This window comes from Schistocerca americana, chromosome X (assembly GCF_021461395.2).
Source record: "Schistocerca americana isolate TAMUIC-IGC-003095 chromosome X, iqSchAmer2.1, whole genome shotgun sequence".
Taxonomy (NCBI): Eukaryota; Metazoa; Arthropoda; class Insecta; order Orthoptera; family Acrididae; genus Schistocerca; species Schistocerca americana.
Window position 1 is genome coordinate 805,337,407 of NC_060130.1, and position 21,938 is coordinate 805,359,344.

The following is a 21,938-nucleotide window of genomic DNA, read 5'->3' on the forward strand; positions in this document are numbered from 1 at the left end:
AGGATGTAGAGGCTTATCTCACTAGGGGTAAGATAGATACTGCGTATAGGGAAATTAAAGAGACCTTTGGAGAAAAGAGAACCACTTGTATGAATATCAAGAGCTCAGATGGAAAACCAGTTCTAAGCAAAGAAGGGAAAGCAGAAAGGTGGAAGGAGTATATAGAGGGTCTATACGAGGGCGATGTACTTGAGGACAATATTATGGAAAAGGAAGAGGATGTAGATGAAGATGAAATGGGAGATACGACACGGCGTGAAGAGTTTGACAGAGCACTGAAAGACCTGAGTCGAAACAAAGCCCCGGGAGTAGACAACATTCCATTAGAATTACTGACAGCCTTGGGAGAACCAGTTCTGACAAAACTCTACCATCTGGTGAGCAAGATATATGAGACAGGCGAAATACCCTCAGACTTCAAGAAGAATATAATAATTCCAATCCAAAGAAAGCAGGGGTTGTCCGCAGCTCGTGGTCGTGCGGTAGCGTTCTCGCTTCCCACGCCCGGGTTCCCGGGTTCGATTCCCGGCGGGGTCAGGGATTTTCTCTGCCTCGTGATGACTGGGTGTTGTGTAATGTCCTTAGGGTAGTAAGGTTTAAGTAGTTCTAAGTTCTAGGGGACTGATGACCATAGATGTTAAGTCCCATTGTGCTCAGAGCCATTTGAAAGCAGGTGTTGACAGATGTGAAAATTACCGAACTATCAGTTTAATACGTCACAGCTGCAAAATACTAACGCGAATTCTTTACAGATGAATGGAAAAACTGGTAGAAGCCGACCTCGGGGAAGATCAGTTTGGTTTCCGCAGAAATGTTGGAACACGTGAGGCAATACTGACCCTACGACTTATAAAGGCAAACCTACATTTCTAGCATTTGTAGACTTAGAGAAAGCTTTTGACAATGTTGACTGGAATACTCTCTTTCAAATTCTAAAGGTGGCAGGGGTAAAATACAGGGAGCGAAAGGCTATTTACAATTTGTACAGTAACCAGATGGCAGTTATAAGAGTCGAGGGGCATGAAAGGGAAGCAGCGGTTGGGAAGGGTGTGAGACAGGGTTGTAGCCTGTCCCCGATATTATTGAATATGTATATTGAGCAATCAGTAAAGGAAACAAAAGAAAAATTAGGAGTAGGTATTAAAGTCTACGGAGAAGAAATAAAAACTTTGAGGTTCGCCGATGACATTGTAATTCTGTCAGAGACAGCAAAGGACTTGGGAGAGCTGTTGAACGGAATGGGCAGTGTCTTGAAAGGAGGATGTGAGATGAACGTCAACAAAAGCAAAACGAGGATAATGGAATGTAGTCGAATTAAGTCAGTTGATGCTGAGGGAATTAGATTAGGAAATGAGACACTTAAAGTAGTAAATGAGTTTTGTTATTTGGGGAGCAAAATAACTGATGATGGTTGAAGTAGAGAGGATATAAAACGTAGACTGGCAATGGCAAGAAAAGCGTTTCTGAAGAAGAGAAATTTGTTAACATCGAGTATAGATTTAAGTGTCAGGAAGTCGTTTCTGAAAGTATTTGTATGGAGTGTAGCCATGTATGGAAGCGAAACGCGGACGATAAATAGTTTAGGCAAGAAGAGAATAGAAGCTTTCGAAATGTGGTGCTACAGAAAAATGCTGAAGATTAGATGGGTAGATCACATAACTAATGAGGAGGTATTGAACAGAATTGGGGAGAAGAGGAGGTTGTGGCACAACTTGACAAGAAGAAGGGATCGTTTGGTAGGACATGTTATGAGGCATCAAGGAATCACAAATTTAGCATTGGAGGGCAGCGTGGAGGGTAAAAATCGTAGAGGGAGACCAAGAGATGAATACACTAAGCAGATTCAGAAGGATGTAGATTGCAGTAGATACTGGGAGATGAAGAAGCTTGCACTTGATACAGTAGCATGGAGAGCTGCATCAAGCCAGTCTCAGGACTGAAGACAACAACAACAAGAATACTTTGTGGAGATGTCATCTAGTAGAGCTCTATTGATATCAAAGAGACAATTTTGTCACATTGTAATATAAAGTAGAAGGGCGTCCAAAATATTTTATTGTGATTTGGTAGACGATAATAGGCGAGAGCTGCAGAAATGACGTAACTAGGTGATACCACGATATTGTATTATGCGATGAGCAATTTTGTCTGCAGTTATGAACTCCTGGCATGGGTAATGGAACTCACGGATATTAGGATATTATCTGTCAATCAGTGGGAACTGAATTTCTCTACGTGCCAATATCTGCTCGGAGGCAAGAAGAGTGCTGGGAACTACCAGCTCTGTAGCCAAGATGAGAGATGATTGATAAACAGAAAGGTTCCAGTGAAGAAGCGAATGCTTAATCTGTGGACCCGCACAAGGAATTATTTGAACATTGTGAGTAAACGCTGGTTCACTCCCAGAGTTTTTGGCCCACGGCAGAGGGGTAGAGCGATAAAATACCGAGTAATGCGTCTGTGACTGCATATCAAGACTTCCAGCAAATCCCACTCCGACGTCCTCGGAGGGCAAATGCCGCACAGCTCCTGGGCGTTTCATCTAGGTTGTAGCACACGGAAGGCAGTGAACTGCCCAGTCTCTGGCGACTTCAGACTGGAACATTATTTCTAATGGAGAGAACCCTTAGAGAAAAACAGTCCGATCTGGAGCGCTAGAGGTGATAGCCCCTCCAGCAGCCTAGTTCTGCTCAGCGCTCGTAACATAATCAAAGGACAATTTGCTTTTTGTGAACACTCAAGCTGCCTCGGATAGGACTGATGATAGTTATAATGTCCAAGGAAAAAACAACAAAAATTATGGTGTTAGACAAAGAATTAAAACGGTAGTGTGGAATTTCAAAGAATTGTGTCATGTAGAATTGAACGACAGAAAGAACTGAAAGAAATGCAAGTAGATTTGTCAGTGATATCTAAAACGAAGAAGAAATTAAAAGATTATGTGGAGTTTTCAGATAACTTCATGATGTATAGTAGAACACCGCATAAACATCGTACAGTATCAGGGGCAGTTATACTAACCACAAAGCTATAGAAAAAACAGATTAGAACATTTGAATGAATGAATGATCGGATAGAAAAATCGAGAATAAAAGTAGAAAGGGTATATAAGAAAATCTTAAGAGGAAGCATCTGTGGAAAAACCTAAAATTTTGTGTTAAAATGCAGAAATACAGAAATAATCACATTCTGGTAATAAGGGATCTGAATGCTAGAGCAAAGAATATGAGACCTACAGTAGGCATATATTGAATTCAGATACATCTTTAATAGAATTCTGTAGTTACACTAATCTAAAAATAAGACTTTAAGATATTCACAAACGTAATTTGAGACGTCTAAGTAGTAGACCCATCATTGAACACACTATAGCAAATATGAAATTAGCCAAATTATGGTGCAGTGAACAGTCGTAATATGCATTACTTGGCTGCAGAAAACTGGAGGTGAATATGTCACGTCAACCGTCAAAAGACGTGTTCCATTAATGTGCGGTATGAAATCCTTGTACATGTACATGGTACACACTACTTCGCAGATATTCAGGGCAGATGAGATATATCGAGGTTTTATCTCCTTTTAGCTCCTTGAAAATATCAGTCAAGACAGAGGCCGTAGATGGATGCAGCACTATAACCACTCAGCCCATTATGCGCGTGATGTTATGCAAGAAATTAACAACAGATTTGCTCGAAAATTATTTGGACACCGTGATCCTCAGGAATGGCCTGCACGGTCTTCCGATTTAATGCCAGCACCTAGACATCTCGTCTGTAGGACGCTTAGAAGGCGCACTGAGTTCTGCGTTGAGGGAATTGGGCCCTCGTATGAACATCTCACTTAAATGAATATTTCATCACTAGAACATCAATCTGAACACAGTCAATTAAGTACGGCATGTTGCATCCAACTCAAAAGCTTTGAACGTTTCTAGCTCCCTATCTAAAATTGATCGAAATTTGATTTAAATTGATTTGCTCATTGTTCGTTTACATACACCAGCTACATGACAAAAAAATATGTCCTATTTAAAAAATTATAGCTCGTTACTGTAACTCCCTCGAAAATGACTAAATAAGTTCATAACTCCACAGAAAGAGTAATATTTCTTACGTTTACCTTCCTAAACAAATATTCTATTCACTTATTATTTTGTAAGCTACAACGAAAAATGCTGATTCAGCCTGTACATCTCATGGATTCAAAACAATAACCAGAGCATCTATTTGTACGATGTATCAGGAATTAGTAAACTTCTAATTATCAGGCTTGCAGGATTGGGTACTGTACACGTTCTTATTAGTGCTGATGAAGAAACATTTTTCTTTATTTCTGGCTTGGTAAAACTAATATCTGTGATGTTCTTATTCTCTGAAAGAATCTGAATTCACTCTGCTCAGTCTTCTGATGCCTGTTGTCTTTGGCTCTGGCTTTTTTTCTATTAGGCTTGCTAGTATCTTATGGCCAAAGGTTCTAAATTCTTTAGTAACTTTTTGACCACAGTCATTAGCTAACTTTACCACAATTTTTACTTGCAAGTTCGACAGTACTTACTGTAATCGGAGGTGAGAAAAGTAGAACATAATACTGAACGTCTTTTTTCGTATAAGGTTTGACCGTTTCTTCGTCAACACAAGTGAGAACACATAGCCGGGCCTGTTTCATGGTTTCCAGATTACATATTCACCTAATGTGTGATACATCGTACAGTGAAATGGTCTGGTTGTTGTTTGGATGTCATATAACACATATTCAGAGATTTGTCCAGTTGAAAATAGCTATAAAGCTAAAATAGCCAATAGTGGTTTACATTGATTTATGCCAATATATGGGCTTCGCCGAAAATTACGACTTTCGAGCAACGAATTTAATGCAGTCACTACTATTTTGTATGTGTTAGTTCTGGAGAAATTCTTGTCTCCACGCCTCGATATGCACGAATGATCCATCTAAGATAAGGAAAAGGATGCAGAGTATTTAGAACAGTGGTTGTTCGTTAAGAACTAGATCCATTTCTAAGCTACTGAGGGAGCATGGTCAAACTTCCACCAAGTTGTATGTTAGGTATGTGTAGGCACACCACAGGAAGAGCTCCTATGAACGAAGAGCTCTGTACGAGCGGAGCGCGGAAATGGCTGTCTTCCAGATGTTTCTGCAGGCCGCACGCGCTTTGTTTGCATGCTGTGTTTACGTCGCTGTGTGCACGACCCGGCGGGCAAGAAGGGCGCTGTTTCCGTTACTCGCGAAGGCTGTACATGCAAAACCATAGTCACAAGAAAAACACAATTTCTGATTTTTATATTAGTAATGTGTCTTTTTTTGTCTTCTGACTTCGTGAAACACACAAGTACATGTTTAACACTCTTAGACAGGGAGTTCTTGAGAAAATAACGCAACGTAGGCGTAATAAAAAATTTTTCTTAGGAAAAATTAAAGAAAACACCTTAAAGCTAAAGTACCATTACACCTCACTACTTAGTTTATTAAATCCACACGTAAACAACGGTACGTACTCTGCTCACAGCGCAAACGGGAAAACAGCTGCCGGCCTTGGTAGCCGAGCGGTTCTAGGCGCTTCAGTCTCGAACCGCGGGACCGCTACGGTCGCAGGTTCGAATCCTGCCTCGGGCATGGATGTGTGTGATGTCCTTAGGTTGGTTAGGTTTAAGTAGTTCTAAGTTCTTGGGGACTGATGACCTCAGAAGTTAAGTCCCATAGTGATCAGAGCCATTTGAACCATTTGAGAACAACTAAGAAGGTTTTCGTTCCCATGACTCATAACTCATACAAACAAAAATCTCTAACAAAAACCTTAACTGCTCCTGCAGAGCGGAATCGTATTGCAGGGTCTATACTCATGAATACTGGTATCGTCTACATACAAGGGTCACTCCAAAAGAAATGCACACTATTCTTTTTTAATCCATCTTTTATTCTACATGTTTGAAAGTTTTACACTGTGTAGATACATTCTTTAGGAACAATATTTTCATTTCTCCACATAATTTCCATCCATCTCAACTGCTTTACTCCATCTTGGAACCAGTACCTGTATACCCGAATGGTGAAATTCTGGTCCAACCTGTTGGAGCCACTATTTGGCAGCGTGCACAATGGAGTCATCATCTTCAAACCTTGTGCCACGAGGAGTCTTTCTGTTTCCCAAAGAGATGATAGTCACATGGAGGCAGGTCAGGACTGTAAGGCGGATGTTTCAGTGCTGTCCATCCGAGTTTTGTGATCGCTTCCATGGTTTTTTGACTGACATGTGGCCGTGCATTGTCGTGCAACAGCAAAACATCCTGCTTTTGCCGATGTGGTCGAACACGACTCAGTCGAGCTTGAAGTTTCTTCAGTGTTGTCACATATCCATCAGAATTTATGGTGGTTCCACTTGGCATGATTTTCACAAGCAAGAGTCCTTCGGAATCGAAAAACACCGTAGCCATAACTTTTCCAGCAGAAGGTGTGGTTTTGAATTATTTTTTCTTTGGTGAATTTACATGATGCCACTCCATTGATTACCTCTTCGTCTCTGGTGAAAAATAATGGAGCCATGTTTCATCACCTGTCACAATTCTTCCAAGAAATTCATCTCCACCATTCTCGTACTGTTCGAAAAGATCGCTGTATACCGTTTTTCTTGTTTCTTTGTGAGCCACTGTTAACATCCTGGGAACCCACCGGGCACAAACCTTTTTTAATGCCAACACTTTCAGTAGTCTCCAAACACTTTCTTCCCCTATCCCAACGTAGCGGGACAATTCGTTCACTGTGATGCGTCTGTCAGCAGTCACCAATTCGTTAACTCCCTGCACATCGTCTGGAGTGTGTGCTGTACGAGGCCTGCCGCTGCGAGGACAATCCTCAATATTGCCGTGCCCGCTTTAATCACGTAACCTGCTTGCCCTCCGACAAACTGTACTGCGATCGACAGCAGCGTCTCCATACACCTTTTTCAACCTCTTGCGGATGTTTCCCACTGTCTCGTTTTCACAGCACAGGAATTCTATGACAGCACGTTGCTTCTGACGAACGTCAAGTGTAGCAGCCATCTTGAAGACATGCTGTGTCGGCGCCACTCACGGGAACGGGTTGAACTAAGTTTGAAAACAAGCAGGAAGGATGTATCTACACACTGTAAAACTTTCACACATTCAGAATGAAAACTGTATTTTTACAAAAATAGTGTGCGTTTCTTTTGGAGTGGCTGAAATGGCTCTGAGCACTATGGGAGTTAACTTCTGAGGTCATCAGTCCCCTAGAACTTAGAACTACTTAAACCTAACTAACCTAAGGACATCACACACATCCATGCCCGAGGCAGGATTCGAACCTGCGACCGTAGCGGTTGCGAGGTTCCAGAGTATAGCGCCTAGAACCTCTTTTGGAGTGACCCTCGTAGTTAAAAGTTATTCCTTACAATGTCAACTTTGCAGTAGGAGCTTTGTTAGAATGACAGTCTGTACCAGGGATATCGATTGCTTAATGTATTACAGTGTTTATCTCATCGAATGAAAGTAATGAAAGTATGTCTGCTGGCCACTGCCTTGGAAGCAACAGGTACAACCCAATCACGGGAATGCGCAGGCCGTATTGCGTATCTGTGAGCCCCATTGAATGGTCCACAAAACATCCTGTATTCTACTTTCTGCACTCGGCATTCTGCATTTGGATGATGTTCGCTCCGCCTTCTGGATGCGGTTTTGTTCTTGATGATTGGTCTCGTTGCTTGTTGTTGGACGCTGGTATTTGAAAAGAGGTTCCCGATGGTTTTTATTAGGGTAAGCACTACAAGAAGTATGGTGAGTCTGAGGCATTCATTTAGTAGCTTGGAGTAATATTCTGTCTGCAAACTTTCAGGTCTTTCAATGTGCCTTCACTTATGTTCAGAACTTGCTGCACTGTTCACTGAGGCATCGTGGTCCATGACCATGGTACACAATCGGTTATCCACTCATTCATCCACACTGAAGGTGAATTGGCTATATCTCACCACCATTAATTTAAATATGTCCAGGATTTGTTAATACTTGCACGCATTTTCTTTGTTCAGTTTTTCATATATCCAAGACTTTCGTACCACGTGGTAAATCACAGGACAAGTGTAATCTTTTATTACTGCTTCTGAATTAAGAATTAATAATCATAAATTTAACTAAAGCATCTACAACTTATTTTCATTTCTAACTCATGAAATACATGCTACATCTACATGTACATGGGTACTCTGCAAATCACATTTAAGTGCCTGGCAGAGGGTTCATCGAATCATCTTCACAATTCTCTATAATTCTAATCTCGTATAGCACGCGGAAAGAACGAACACCTATATCTTCCCGTACGAGCTCTGATTTCCCTTATTTTATCGTGGTGATCGTTTCTCTCTATGTCGTTCGATGTCAACAAAATATTTTCGCATTCGGAGGAGAAAGCTGGTGATTGGAATTTCGTGAGAAGATTCCGTCGCAACGAAAAACGCCTTTATTTTAATGATGTCCAGCCCAAATCCTGTATCATTTCTGTGACACTCTCTCTCGTATTTCGCGACCATACAAAACGTGTTGCCCTTCTTTGAACTTTTTCCATCAATCCTATCTGGTAAGGACCCCACACAGCACAGCAGTAGTCTAAAAGACGACGGATCAGCGTAGTGTAGGCAGTCTGCCTAGTAGATGTGTTACATTTTCTAAGTGTGCTGCCAATAAGACGCAGTCTTTGGTTAGCCTTCCCCACAACATTTTCTATGTGTTCCTTCCAATTTAAGCTGTTCGTAATTGTAATACCTAGGTATTTAGTTGAATTTACGGCTTTTACATTAGACTGATTTATCGTGTGACCGAAGTTTAACGAGTTCCTTTTAGCACTCATGTGGATGATCTCACACTTTTCGTTATTTAGGGTCAACTGCCACTGTTCACACCATTCAGATATCTTTCCTAAATCTTTTGCAGTTTGTTTTGATCTTCTGATGGCTTTATTAGTCGATAAACGACAGCGTCATCTGCGAACAACCTAAGACGGCTGCTCAGACTGTCTCCCAAATTGTTTATATAGACAAGGAATAGCAAAGGGCCTACAATGCTACCTTGGGGAACGGCAGAAATCACTTCTGTTTTACTCGATGACTTTCCGTCAGTTACCACGAACTGTGACCTTTCTGACAGGAAATCACAAATCCAGTCACATAACTGAGGCGATATTCCATAAACACGCCATTTCACTGGAAGTCGCTTGTGTGGTACAGTGTCAAATGACTGTACCAAAGTGCTAAAATGAGACTGCATATGTTCTTTTATATTCATTTTCAAATCTGAACTTAATTCAGGCACAAAATTTACTCTGAATTAGTCAATGTAAAGAATAATTGCAATTAACAAAGGCTTTTTAAAAATTGTAATCAGCATAAATATTTTCAATTTGCGACGGTACCTAACGGTTACTGCAGAGAAGCTGTTCTTCCAAACAGCTCCCCATACTAGTAAACCAGTTGCATCTTTACCTGTGATTATGCGTTATGCACGGCTCTGTTTAAAAAGAATAGCTCGATGTAGTTCAAATGGTTCAAATGACTCTGAGCACTATGGGACTCAACTGCTGTGGTCATTAGTCCCCTAGAACTTAGAACTACTTGAACCTAACTAACATAAGGACATCACATACATCCATGCCCGAGGCAGGATTCGAACCTGCGACCGTAGCAGTCGCACGGTTCCAGAATGCGCGCCTAGAACCGCGAGACCACCGCGGCCGGCAGCTCGATGTAGTCATAGAGTCGAGCCGCGCACGTCAGCTTCCATGCCCCGTTGCTAACACGCTTAAAATAATAATCTGTAACTTTGATCTTGCAGTAATATAGTCTGTGCATTGACCAGAACTACGAGTTAATATATTAGACAGAAATACTAAATAAAAGCTTAATGGATAATTTAATAACAAGGGTTTTGTTATAAAATCTGTAACTGATATGGACGACAGAGGATTATGTTGAATAATGTTTATTCAAGGAAGGACATTTCAAATAAATAGAAAGTGGTCCTACGATATTCAGTTAAAACGTAGACAGAAAATACCCTTATCAAACAGCAAAGTTACGTTTTGAGCGATATGAGAATGGTATCAAAATCCACAAACTAAATATTAACCAAAGACATACGAAAAATAAGACCATTTCATAAACGCAGTACACGAAAGATTCACCAGCTCAAAATAGTTCAGAGTTCAACATGATGATTGACAAATTAACATACGCAACCCGAAGAACAGTAACTCATACTCTGTCTATTCCCAGTCCCGTAAATCAAGCGGAAATAGAGTCCTACTCTGGATTACATTCAGACCTCTCTAAAAATAATGTCCCTTCAAATGTTAGAATATTGCTGCGCCCGTTCACCACCCAGAAACAATCACCTATACGACCGCATCGTGCACGCTACTCTAGACAGGTGTATCTTATCCCAGAACTCGCCACAAAGTTCCCCTACCTCTCCCTTAAGCACTTCACTCAAAAAGTCCCAGTCTCCTCGTGACTCCCGTAGTGTTTTTCTATTGACTTTTTCCATTGGCCAACCCACCAAAAACACATCGCTCTAGACATGATTTGACTCATCTTGACCACTTCCCGGATTATGTTACAACAACGTTTAAATAAAGAAATGGTACAAATATTCTGTCACACTCAGACAATTTACAGTAATTATAAATAAAGGTTTATCTATATAGGTAAATATGCCAGTATTCTTCCGCAAGTGCGCTCACGTTAAGTGACAAGTAAGTGTTGTTAAATATTATTAGAATAATTGTTTATGCCTTCTTGAGAGAAGCATCTTTTGGATATCTTTTAATTGTGGCGTCTACTAATACACGTGACTGACCACTTTTAAATTAGCACAGTTTTCTAATAGCACTTGCAATCAACATTTAAATCAAGTTACTGGCAAAATAGTAAGCTGTTCATCAAATAAAAACACAAGTATGTCCAGATATAAGGTACTGATGCTGCATTCATTTGCTGTGTAAATGTGGAGAATACGATCTTCTGACAAACATTTGTTTCACAAAAAAAGATATAAAAACGTAATAGCTCTAGAAATAAAATGGATACAGATACATAACTTTCAGAGATGATAGCTACAGCGCAATGCTATCATCTGAGATATCGTATGCTGAAATCGCATGAATCGATTAAAAGTTGTTAATTCAGAGGTTCACTGATTAATCGTTTATTTACTGTAAAATATTAACTTCTGTTATTTTAATGATACTGAAATGTTATTGTGTCATTGACAATGCCTCATTGTTCTGAGATCGCCAATGTTTTCAGACTTACATTAATATTTGAGAGTAGATTATTACAGACTCTCAAAGAGCTGTTAGAAGCCATCTTTCAGTTTGTATCAAAGCCCTCCATTGCTGGGAACATAGCCAGCGCTCTTAAGTGATCGATATGTGGTTCAAATTCCCCATATTAGGATGTTCCCCTACATCCGGTTCTTCGCTGATCCCTCTGAACCTGGCTCGCCTGAAGCGGCTGCTTGACGTACTCGTCCTGCCGACCCGCAGCCAGCCCAGTAAACAAATGCACGTTACTTTGTATCATTTCCAGGCGGCCGATTTGCTCGCCCTCTTGTGCGTAACGTTGCACACCAACACTTAATGTGGTACATTAGCTCGCACCAAATCTGACGTTCGTCAGGGTAAATAAATACACAACATACATGAATAGAATGGGTCGAAATTTTATATGTTTCGCAGTCCAGCTGCCTGTGCAGAATTCCTTGTTCGCTTGGCCCCTGCTCCGAAACAGGCGTCAACCCGCTGTCACCGTCAAAGCGTTAGGACGATAGCTGTCGAAATACAACTGTGGTACAGTTACCAATAATCATATGACATCCCTAACCCCATTGATCAGGAACTGAACGCCCTCCCCAGTGAAATCCATACATTCATAAACACGATAGCAAGCAAAGCTAATTTATAGCATAGGCAAAACACTTGATTCAGCTCGACATTTCAAACATCCTGCCAAGGTTCCCACTAGAAAACACGCCTTTCGTACTACGAAATTCGTTCGACACCATAAATCAACTACTATTTTATGGTTTCTCTACAGTTTTACGGCATATAACTAGAAACTTCAAAACTAATACTACTCTGTGCAAAAATATCCCCTTTAACTTTTATTTTTAACTCAGCGGATATCTGGATCATAAATGGAGCAAACGTTCACTTATTTCTGCACTAAAATGCCACACCATAAAATTAACCCACATCATATATATAAACACGATATCAAGCAAAGCTAATTTATAGCGTAGGCAAAACACTTGATTCAGCTCGACATTTCAAACATTAGGGAATTAGAATTAATGGAAGAAGGCTTACCAACTTGAGTTTTGCTGATGAATTTGCCTTAATGGCCAAAGACTTCGCAGAGCTCCAAAACTTAGTTACAGATCTTGCATCGGAATGTCAGCTGGTTGGCTTGAACATGAACCTTTCCAAAACAAAAGTAATATCCAACAAATGGGTCCCAGCTGGAGATGTGAAAGTCACGGACAGTCTACTAGAAAACGTCAGTGAATATGTCTACCTTAGCCAGATTATAAATATGAAGGGAGACATAAGGCCAGAAATCTATCGACGCATCAAGCTTGGCTGGCAAGCATTTGGGAAGAATTCAAAAGTATTCAGATCAAAAATGCCAGTAAATCTGAAGAAAGTAGTATTTGATCAATGCATTCTTCCTGTGATGACGTATGGCTGCGAAACATGGACACTGAACTCATTCACAAAAGGGAAACTTAGGACAGCACAGAGAGCCATGGAGAGATCAATGCTGGGCTATACAAGAAAGGACAGAAAAAGGGCAGATGACATCCGGTCTGTGACGAAGGTTATTGACATCTTAGAGAGAGTAGGCTCCTTGAAATGGCAGTGGGCTGGCCACGTTGCAAGAAGGAAAGACAACAGATGAACGAAGCTAGTACTGGAGTGGAGTGCTAGAGAGCACCGGTGGCCTAGAGGAAGACCACCAGACAGATGGGACAAAGACATCAAGAAGATCGTTGGTAACACCTGGCAGAGAACTGCCCAAGACCGTCCCACTTGGAGAAGACTTCTGAAAGCCTACCTGAATCCACGACTCGAAGAGGCCACATCATCTAATGATTGAATTGGCTGATGATGATGATGATATACCCATCCTCTCCCCCCAAAAAATGGCTCTATACTTGGAATGTAACTACATGTTTTACTCCCAATTTTAATGAGGTCTGATGACCTCCATGCACCAGATTTTGTGCGAACCATAATTACGAATAAACTACACATATCGCACGAGAAACCCATCCAAAACCAAGTAATGTTTATGAATAACTCCTTGAAATTCCCCCCCCCCCTAATTTACGTACAGTATAATTTATTCCTGTCTTCCGAAAATTGTTGTTGTTGTGGTCTTCAGTCCTGAGACTGGTTTGATGCAGCTCTCTATGCTACTCTATCCTGTGCCAGCTTCATCTCCCAGTACTTACTGCAACCTACATCCATCTGAATCTGCTTAGTGTATTCATCTCTTGGTCTCCCTCTACGATTTTTACCCTCCACGCTGCCCACCAATGCTAAATTTGTGATCCCTTGATGCCTCATAACATGTCCTACCAACCAATCCCTTCTTCTTGTCAAGTTATGCCACAACCTCCTCTTCTCCCCAATTCTGTTCAATACCTCCTCATTAGTTATGTGATCTACCCATCTAATCTTCAGCATTCTTCTGTAGCACCACATTTCGAAAGCTTCTATTCTCTTCTTGTCTAAACTATTTATCGTCCACGTTTCGCTTCCATACATGGCTACACTCCATACAAATACTTTCAGAAACGACTTCCTGACACTTAAATCTATACTCGATGTTAACAAATTTCTCTTCTTCAGAAACGCTTTCCTTGCCATTGCCAGTCTACATTTTATATCCTCTCTACTTCGACCATCATCAGTTATTTTGCTCCCCAAATAACAAAACTCCTTTACTACTTTAAGTGTCTCGTTTCCTAATCTAATTCCCTCAGCATCACCCGACTTAATTCGACTACATTCCATTATCCTCGTTTTGCTTTTGTTGATGTTCATCTTATATCCTCCTTTCAAGACACTGCCCATTCTCTTCAACTGCTCTTCCAAGTCCTTTGCTGTCTCTGACAGAATTACAATGTCATTGGCGAACCTCAAAAAAATTTACAGAATCACTCCTTACACAAAGCAGAAATTACCCCTCCCCCTCCTCTCAAATTCTTACAAACTACCCATGAAATACACTTATTAATACACTTATATTAATACACAACACGTTTTTGATTCACAAGGTGCAACTGAGCCACCGTTGCCTCTTATAACATTGATCTCGCCAGTGTGAGTGTCTTCTGAATCTTACTATTTTGCGTTTTTTCACCTGCTCAAAATTGAGCTCTCTTTCCTCGTTCCCTAACGGACTCTTTACGTTTACCACCAAGTCTGTGACTACTGCTGGAACACCATTTTTAGATCCGAGAAACTCACACTTTTTTCTTCATCAAGATTGTTTATCTCACTTACATCCTGCACATTTTTAATATCAACCCTCTTTAAGAACTGTTCCCTCAAAAGATAATTTTAAATATTCCTTCCCTTTTCCTCCACATGTACGGTAAATATTATAACTTCAGAACAATCCTCAATCTCATTATCAGCATCAAACAATTCATTAAACATTTCCTTTGCCCCGGTTTTGTCTCCCTTCCCTTCAAGCCCTCTTGCTAGTTTATATTTCTCTCTGTGCCCACCGGTGATGTAGTACCATTTCCAATCATTTATACAGTAGACAGTGTCTTCCTTGCCGTACTGTTCAGTACTAACATAACCTCCTAAACAAATACTTCCCTCTTATCCACTTCTATATTTCTCCGATTTATCTCTAAATCATCATGTTCTCTTCCTCCGAAGTAATGATATCAGTAGCTGCAACATTCTGACAATTAATCACACAATTTACAACGTCGTATTCCTTGCACAAAACGTCACTCATTTTTGGCGAATCACTGCAACCTTTATCAGAGTTAACTCCATTAACATCTGCTGAAATCTCATAACATTCATTATTTAAAACTTCCATTACATCGGACGATACGTTATAGAAATCTCCACCAATAACCTCGTCAACCCTCTCAGATACAACACTCAAATCTCCGTTACTGCATCGGTCCATAGCAGAATTCACAGCACAATCGAATTCCGCCAATTTTGGACTATCCCTGTCTCCGTAAAATTTTCTCTCTTCTCAGATTTCTCCGACAAAAAAAATGGTTCAAATGGCTCTGAGCACTATGGGACTTAACTTCTGAGGTCATCAGTCCCCTAGAACTTAGAACTACTTAAACCTAACTAACCTAAGGACATCACACACATCCATGCCCGAGGCAGGATTCGAACCTGTGATCGTAGCGGTCGCGCGGTTCCAGACTGTAGCGTCTAGAACCGCTCGGCCACCCCGGCCGGCTTTCTCCGACAGTTTGCTTTCTGATCCACTACCTAACACATTACTTTCACATTCATCCTTCCAAATCCACGCATAACTCATGCTTCCATCAAAAGTCATTGGTTCACTTCCATCAACAGAAATAAATGCACAAACTCCTTCCTCCGAGATACCTAAAACAGTAGCCTCACCTTTCGTAACTTCAGCCTCTAAAACGTCACCTTTGCACACCTTTAACAATAAATCACTCACTTCCGCCGATACGTAATAAAAATCGTCACAAGATGACGAGACTATTGTTACGTTGCCTTCATAAATACCTTGATATACTTACGTAGATACACGACAAAATTTTTCTCCAGCTGACGAAACTACTGCTTCGCCGCATTACAGATAGCTTCACCTAATTTCTCCGATAGAAAATCACCTTCATTACATTCACCTACATTCCTGTAATTGTTGTTACTGACTAGTGCCTCATTAGAATTCGTCATACATTCAACCGCCACTAAATACAGATCCGCCTCTGCCTCTCTTTTGAGCACAGAATCTTTCAACAAACATACGTTCATTCCATCATTCACCTCCATTTCACAAAATAAATTTTTCAGCCCCGTATCCTCATTACCACATTTATTTACGCATTTTACAACCTTTCTTGCTCCCTCTTTACGGTTACGCTATTTAAAATTATTCTCCATTTTGTTCTTACATTTTATAATCTCCATCTCCAACATTTGTGGTTTCTTTATAGAATTTTCAACGCCTACAGAATTTTTAAAATAACGTGTCCTTTTCAACGCCGGTTTATTTCACCATCTCCACCCTGATATACGACAGTCGCTAGCGTCTGATACTGCATTTCATGAGGCTCTTGCCCCTCAAATTTTCGTTCCCGGTTTTGATTTCCGTTATGGATGTTTCAGTTTCCATTTCCCCCTTGAAAATTATTATTACGGTGATAATTATTTATGTTATAATCATTATAATTATTGTGGGTATTACTATTGTTCCTGTTCTTGTACCCATTTTCCTGTCTACCGTTCCCATTAAGAGGCTTCAGTTGCAACACTTGTTCAAACTTCTCAATAAAATCTAAAAACTCATCAATGGAATTTGTCAGTCCGTGAACAAAATCCCATTGTAAATATTCCAGTAACCGTTCCTTGAGCGTCGTGATTTCCGTCAAGACTCCCAGCGGACGATTTAAGAGCGTCAACTTCGCGAGCTCACGCACACAAAAATCTCGCGTCGACCCACTTCCGTGTTTGAAACCTAAATCTGAAACCGCGTTTGCTTCGCATCACTTGACAATTCGTTCAGAAAAAATTCTCTAACATTTCACAGGTAGTAAATGAAGGGGCCATTAGATTTGCTTGTGATTGTGCATTGCCATCAAAATGTCTTTCATGGGTTTGATATTTCCCTCTCCCGACATTCCTCTCACAAGGCCATCTTTACACGCAGCAACAAAATCAACTGGATGGTATTTTTACCCTTTGTCATTCATGAATTAACCCATGGAACACCTGTCATAGTAGGAGCCTGTTTCGTTGCTAAAAAATTTAATTCTGCCCTCACGTCCTTAAACAGCTGTTCATGCTGTACAGCTTCTTTATTTAATCTTCATTCAAAATGTTCTCATTTTCAAGTACCTCCTTTTCGCATTGTGCTACTCCACCTGACAAACTGTTAACAGACTTATTAGTCACATCCTCAAGTGCATTTATTAGCCTCTGAACACAAATTTTCACTTCGCCGCTCAGTTCGTCCTGTATCTTTTCCAACTTGTCCCCGAAATCTTTTCCACTGGTTCGACTTTGGTGTAAACCGGACCAACCTTCTCAGAAATTTTGCCTACATCTGCCCCTATGACTTCTATTTTTGAATCAATCATTCCTTCTATATCAGATTTAATTTTCTTCACCTCAGCTTTTACCCTTTCTGCTACAGTTATGTGTACTATGCTATCTCTGTTTTATTAAACCTATCTCTGTACCCAAACCGAGCGACGTGGCGCAGTGGTTACACACTGGACTCGCATTCGGGAGGAAGACGGTTCAATCCGGCGTCCGGCCATCCTGATTTAGGTTTCCCGTGATTCCCCTGAATCGCTCCAGGCACATGCCGGGATGGTTCCTTTGAAAGGGCACGGCCGACGTCATTCCCCATCCTTCCCTAATCCGACGAGACCGACGACCTCGCTGTCTGGTCTCCCACCCAGACAACCCAACCCTCCCCGCCCCCCACACCTTTTCGGAGTTCTAATTTGTCATAATTTTCCTTTAACCATGCTACTGAATCATTCGCAATTACAGTACTGGCCATTAAAATTGCTACACCAAGAAGAAATGCAGATGATTAACGGGTATTCATTGGACAAATACATTATACTAGAATTGATATGTGATTACATTTTCACGCAATTTGGGTGCATAGATCCTGAGAAATCAGTACCCAGAAGAACCACCTCTGGCCGTAATAACGGCCTTGATACTCCTGGGCATTGAGTCAAACAGAGCTCGGATGGCGTGTAGCGTGAACAGGTACAGCTGCCCATGCAGCTTCAACACGATACCACAGTTCATCAAGAGTAGTGACTGGCGTATTGTGACGAGCCAGTTGCGCGGCCACCATTGACCAGACGTATTCAATTGGTGAGAGATCTGGAGAATGTGCTGTCCAGGGCAGCAGTCGAACATTTTCTGTATCCAGAAAGGCCCGTGCAGGACCTGCAACATGCGGTCGTGCATTATCCTGCCGAAATGTAGGGTTTCGCAGGGATCGAATGGAGGGTAGCGCCACGGGTCGTAACACAGCTGAAATGTAACGTCCAAAGTGGCGTCAATGAGAACAAGAGCTGACCGAGACGTGTAACCAATGGCACCCCATACCATCACGCCGGGTGATACGCCAGTATGGCGATGACGAATACACGCTTCCAATGTGAGTGCGTTCACTGCGATGTCGCCAAACACGGATGCGACCATCATGATGCTGGAAACAGAACCAGGATTCATTCGACAAAATGACGTTTTGCCATTCGTGCACCCACTTTCGTCGTTGAGTACACCATCGCAGGCGCTCCTGTCTGTGATGCAGCGTCAAGGGTAACTGCAGCCACAGTCACCGAGCTGATAGTCCATGCTGCTGCAAACGTCGTCGAACTGCTCGTGCAGATGGTTGTTGTCTTGCAGACTTCCCCACGTGTTGATTCAGGGATCGAGACGTGGCTGCACGATCCGTTACAGCCATGTGGATAAGATGCCTGTCATCTCGACTGCTAGTGATACGAGGCCGTTGGGATCCAGCACGGCGTTCCGTTTTACCCTCCTGAACCCACCGATTCCATATTCTGCTAACAGTCATTGGATCTCGACCAACACGAGCAGCATTGTTGCGATACGATAAACCGTAATCGCGATAGGCTACAATCCGACCTTTATCAAAGTCGGAAACGTGATGGTACGCATTTTTCCTCCATACACGAGGCATCACAACAACGTTTCACTAGGTAACGCCTGTCAACTGCTGTTTGTATATGAGAAATCGGTAGGAAACTTTCCTCATGTCAGCACGTTGTAGGTGTCGCCACCGGCGCCAACCTTGTGTGAATACTCTGAAAAGCTAATCATTTGCATATCATAGTATCTTCTTCCTGTTGATTAAATTTCGCGTCTGTAGCACGTCATCTTCGTGGTGTAGCAATTTTAATGGTCAGTAGTGTACAATTGCAATTCTAAAGGGATTAGACCCATATCCCCGACAAGGAAACCCCAACTGCGACGAAATGTAACGGTTGCTGCAGAGTAGTTGTTCTTTCAAACAGCCTCCCATACGAGGAAACCAATTGCGTCTTTACCTGTGGTTAAACGCTGTTTAGGTACTTGGGCTATGCACGACTCTGTTTAAAAAGAATAGCTCGATGTAGCTATAGGATCGATCCGTGAACGTCTGCTTTCACACTCCGCAGCTAACTCGCTGCAGATAATAACCTGCTGTTGTGTTAAATATTATTTATATAATTATTTATGCCTTCATTACAAAAGTTTTTTCTGGTTCTCTTTTTAGTTGTGATGTCCACTAACATTTGTGGCTGATCACTTTTAAATTATCACAGTTTTATAATAGCACTTGCAATCAACATTTAAATCAAGTAACTGTCCAAATAGTAAACTGTTCATTAAATAAAAACACAAGTATGTCATGATATGAGGTACTGATACTGTATTCATTTGCTCTGACAAACATTTTCTTAATACAAAACGTACAAAAACGTAATAACTCAAGAAATAAAATAGATACAGGCACATAGCTTTCAGAGATGATAGCTATAGTGTAATGCTACCATCTGAGTCATCGTATGTTGAAATCGCATGAAGCTATTAAAAGTTGTTAATTCAGAGGGTCATTGATTTAACGTTTATTTGCTATGAAATATGTTCGGAAAGTAAGAAAATATCAGTTACGAAATGGAATCCACAGTGCAAATCCGATGAAACTTTGCACAGATGTGTTGGGATGTGTCTCTATTATGCCAGTATATAGTGTCACGTCGCTCTTCCCAGTTCTGAGCACACAGTGAGTGTGTAGAGAATTAGCTAGAAGTTGTAACTAAATAGTATCTCCCAGCAAGTGTGGCAGTTCGGCAGAGTGATTGTGGTGTCACCGCCAGACACCACACTTGCTAGGTGGTAGCCTTTAAATCGTCCGCGGTCCGTTAGTATACGTCGGACCCGCGTGTCGCCACTATCAGTGATTGCAGACCGAGCGCCGCCACACGGCAGGTCTAGAGAGACTTCCTAGCACTCTCCCCAGTTGTACAACCGACTTTGCTAGCGATGGGTCACTGACAAAATACGCTCTCATTTGCCGAGATAATAGTTAGCATAGCCTTCAGTTACGTCATTTGCTACGACCTAGCAAGGCGCCATTACCAGTTACTATTGATAGCGTGAATAATGTACCATCCAGAGCGACGTTCACCATTAATGCCGGCCGCGGTGGTCTAGCGGTTCTAGGCTCTCAGTCCGGAACCGCGCGACTGCTACGGTCGCAGGTTCGAATCCTGCCTCGGGCATGGATGTGTGTGATGTCCTAAGGTTAGTTAGGTTTAAGTAGTTCTTACTTCTAGGGGACTGATGACCACAGATGTTAAGTCCCATAGTGCTCAGAGCCATTTGAACCATTGATGGATTACAGTTAAGTGTTCCACCAGCTACGTCCGTTTTTTCTAAATTCTAATTTCCTTGTCCTGTTCCAGACCTCACGCCAGCCCGCACGAGCTAAAACGCGTGCCTTTCGGCTTCCTTTAGTAACACGGTGTTGGCTCTCCTGCCAACCACAACAGTGATTTCGCCGAATTTCATCCAACCTCACACAATGTAAATGCCATGCATTTCTTTCTACATGAAATTTCTCCGCCTCACACTGCAGGGGTGAAGAGGATGCTCCTGCAACGTTTTCGATGGAAGTGTTTGGTCACCCTCCATACAGCCTGGACCTGACTCCCCTTGATTTTCATCTCTACTCAAATGAAGCACTGGCTGTGAAGAAAACATTTTGGCACAGACAACGAGCTTCAGTGCAGCGCAGAAAATTGTAGGGAAACACAGGAGGCTGCCTTCTATCACATGGGCATTGCAAAGTTGGTACAAAGCTACGACAAATGTCGAATTCGGGGCGGCTACTATGTAGAGCAGTAGCTGGAAGGTGTAACTAACTGCTGCAGATAAGACAGTTTTCATTTTCACTGTGCTTTCCATTTTGCGACCAATCGTTCCTTACTTACCGAATAGCCCTCTTAGTAACTCAACACTTTCCCAATTTCACAGTGGACACTTTCAGTTCGTCTGTTTGTCTGTGAGTCTAATGCACTAGTCCTGAGTTTCTTAACGTGTAATAATCGGGACAACTGTTTTGTTAAATATGACATAAAATTATACAATAGTATCTAGTGGCAAACCATCGTTTGTCAACAATTTCTGCTTGCTGCTTAGGTATTGTTATCAAGGACATGAAATGTGGAAAATTATCGATTATTGTTAGCACCTAACGGTTTGCTGCCGCTGTTTGAGCCAATGGTCTGAGTAAATCTATGGAAATCATCTGTAATATTTTATCTTCCGCTGGTAATCTTTGTAAAGGATTCTTCTGGTGACTCAGTTCCACTCTTTGCCTACATGGGACACGATATTTTATGTTTGTGGTCGACATCTTGTATTCATGTAATTCACCAATAATTTTGTGCAACTGTGCATGCCCTGTCTTGACGGTCACTATGCCTGGCTAGAACTTAATCAAGATCCTGCCTCAATAACCTACGTCAACAACTTGTTTTATAACTTTGCTAGTACAGTTGTGTGTAGCACACATCTTGTCTTCCTGTACAGCACTCTGCCTCCTGTGCTGAATTGTGGCTGCTTAGCAA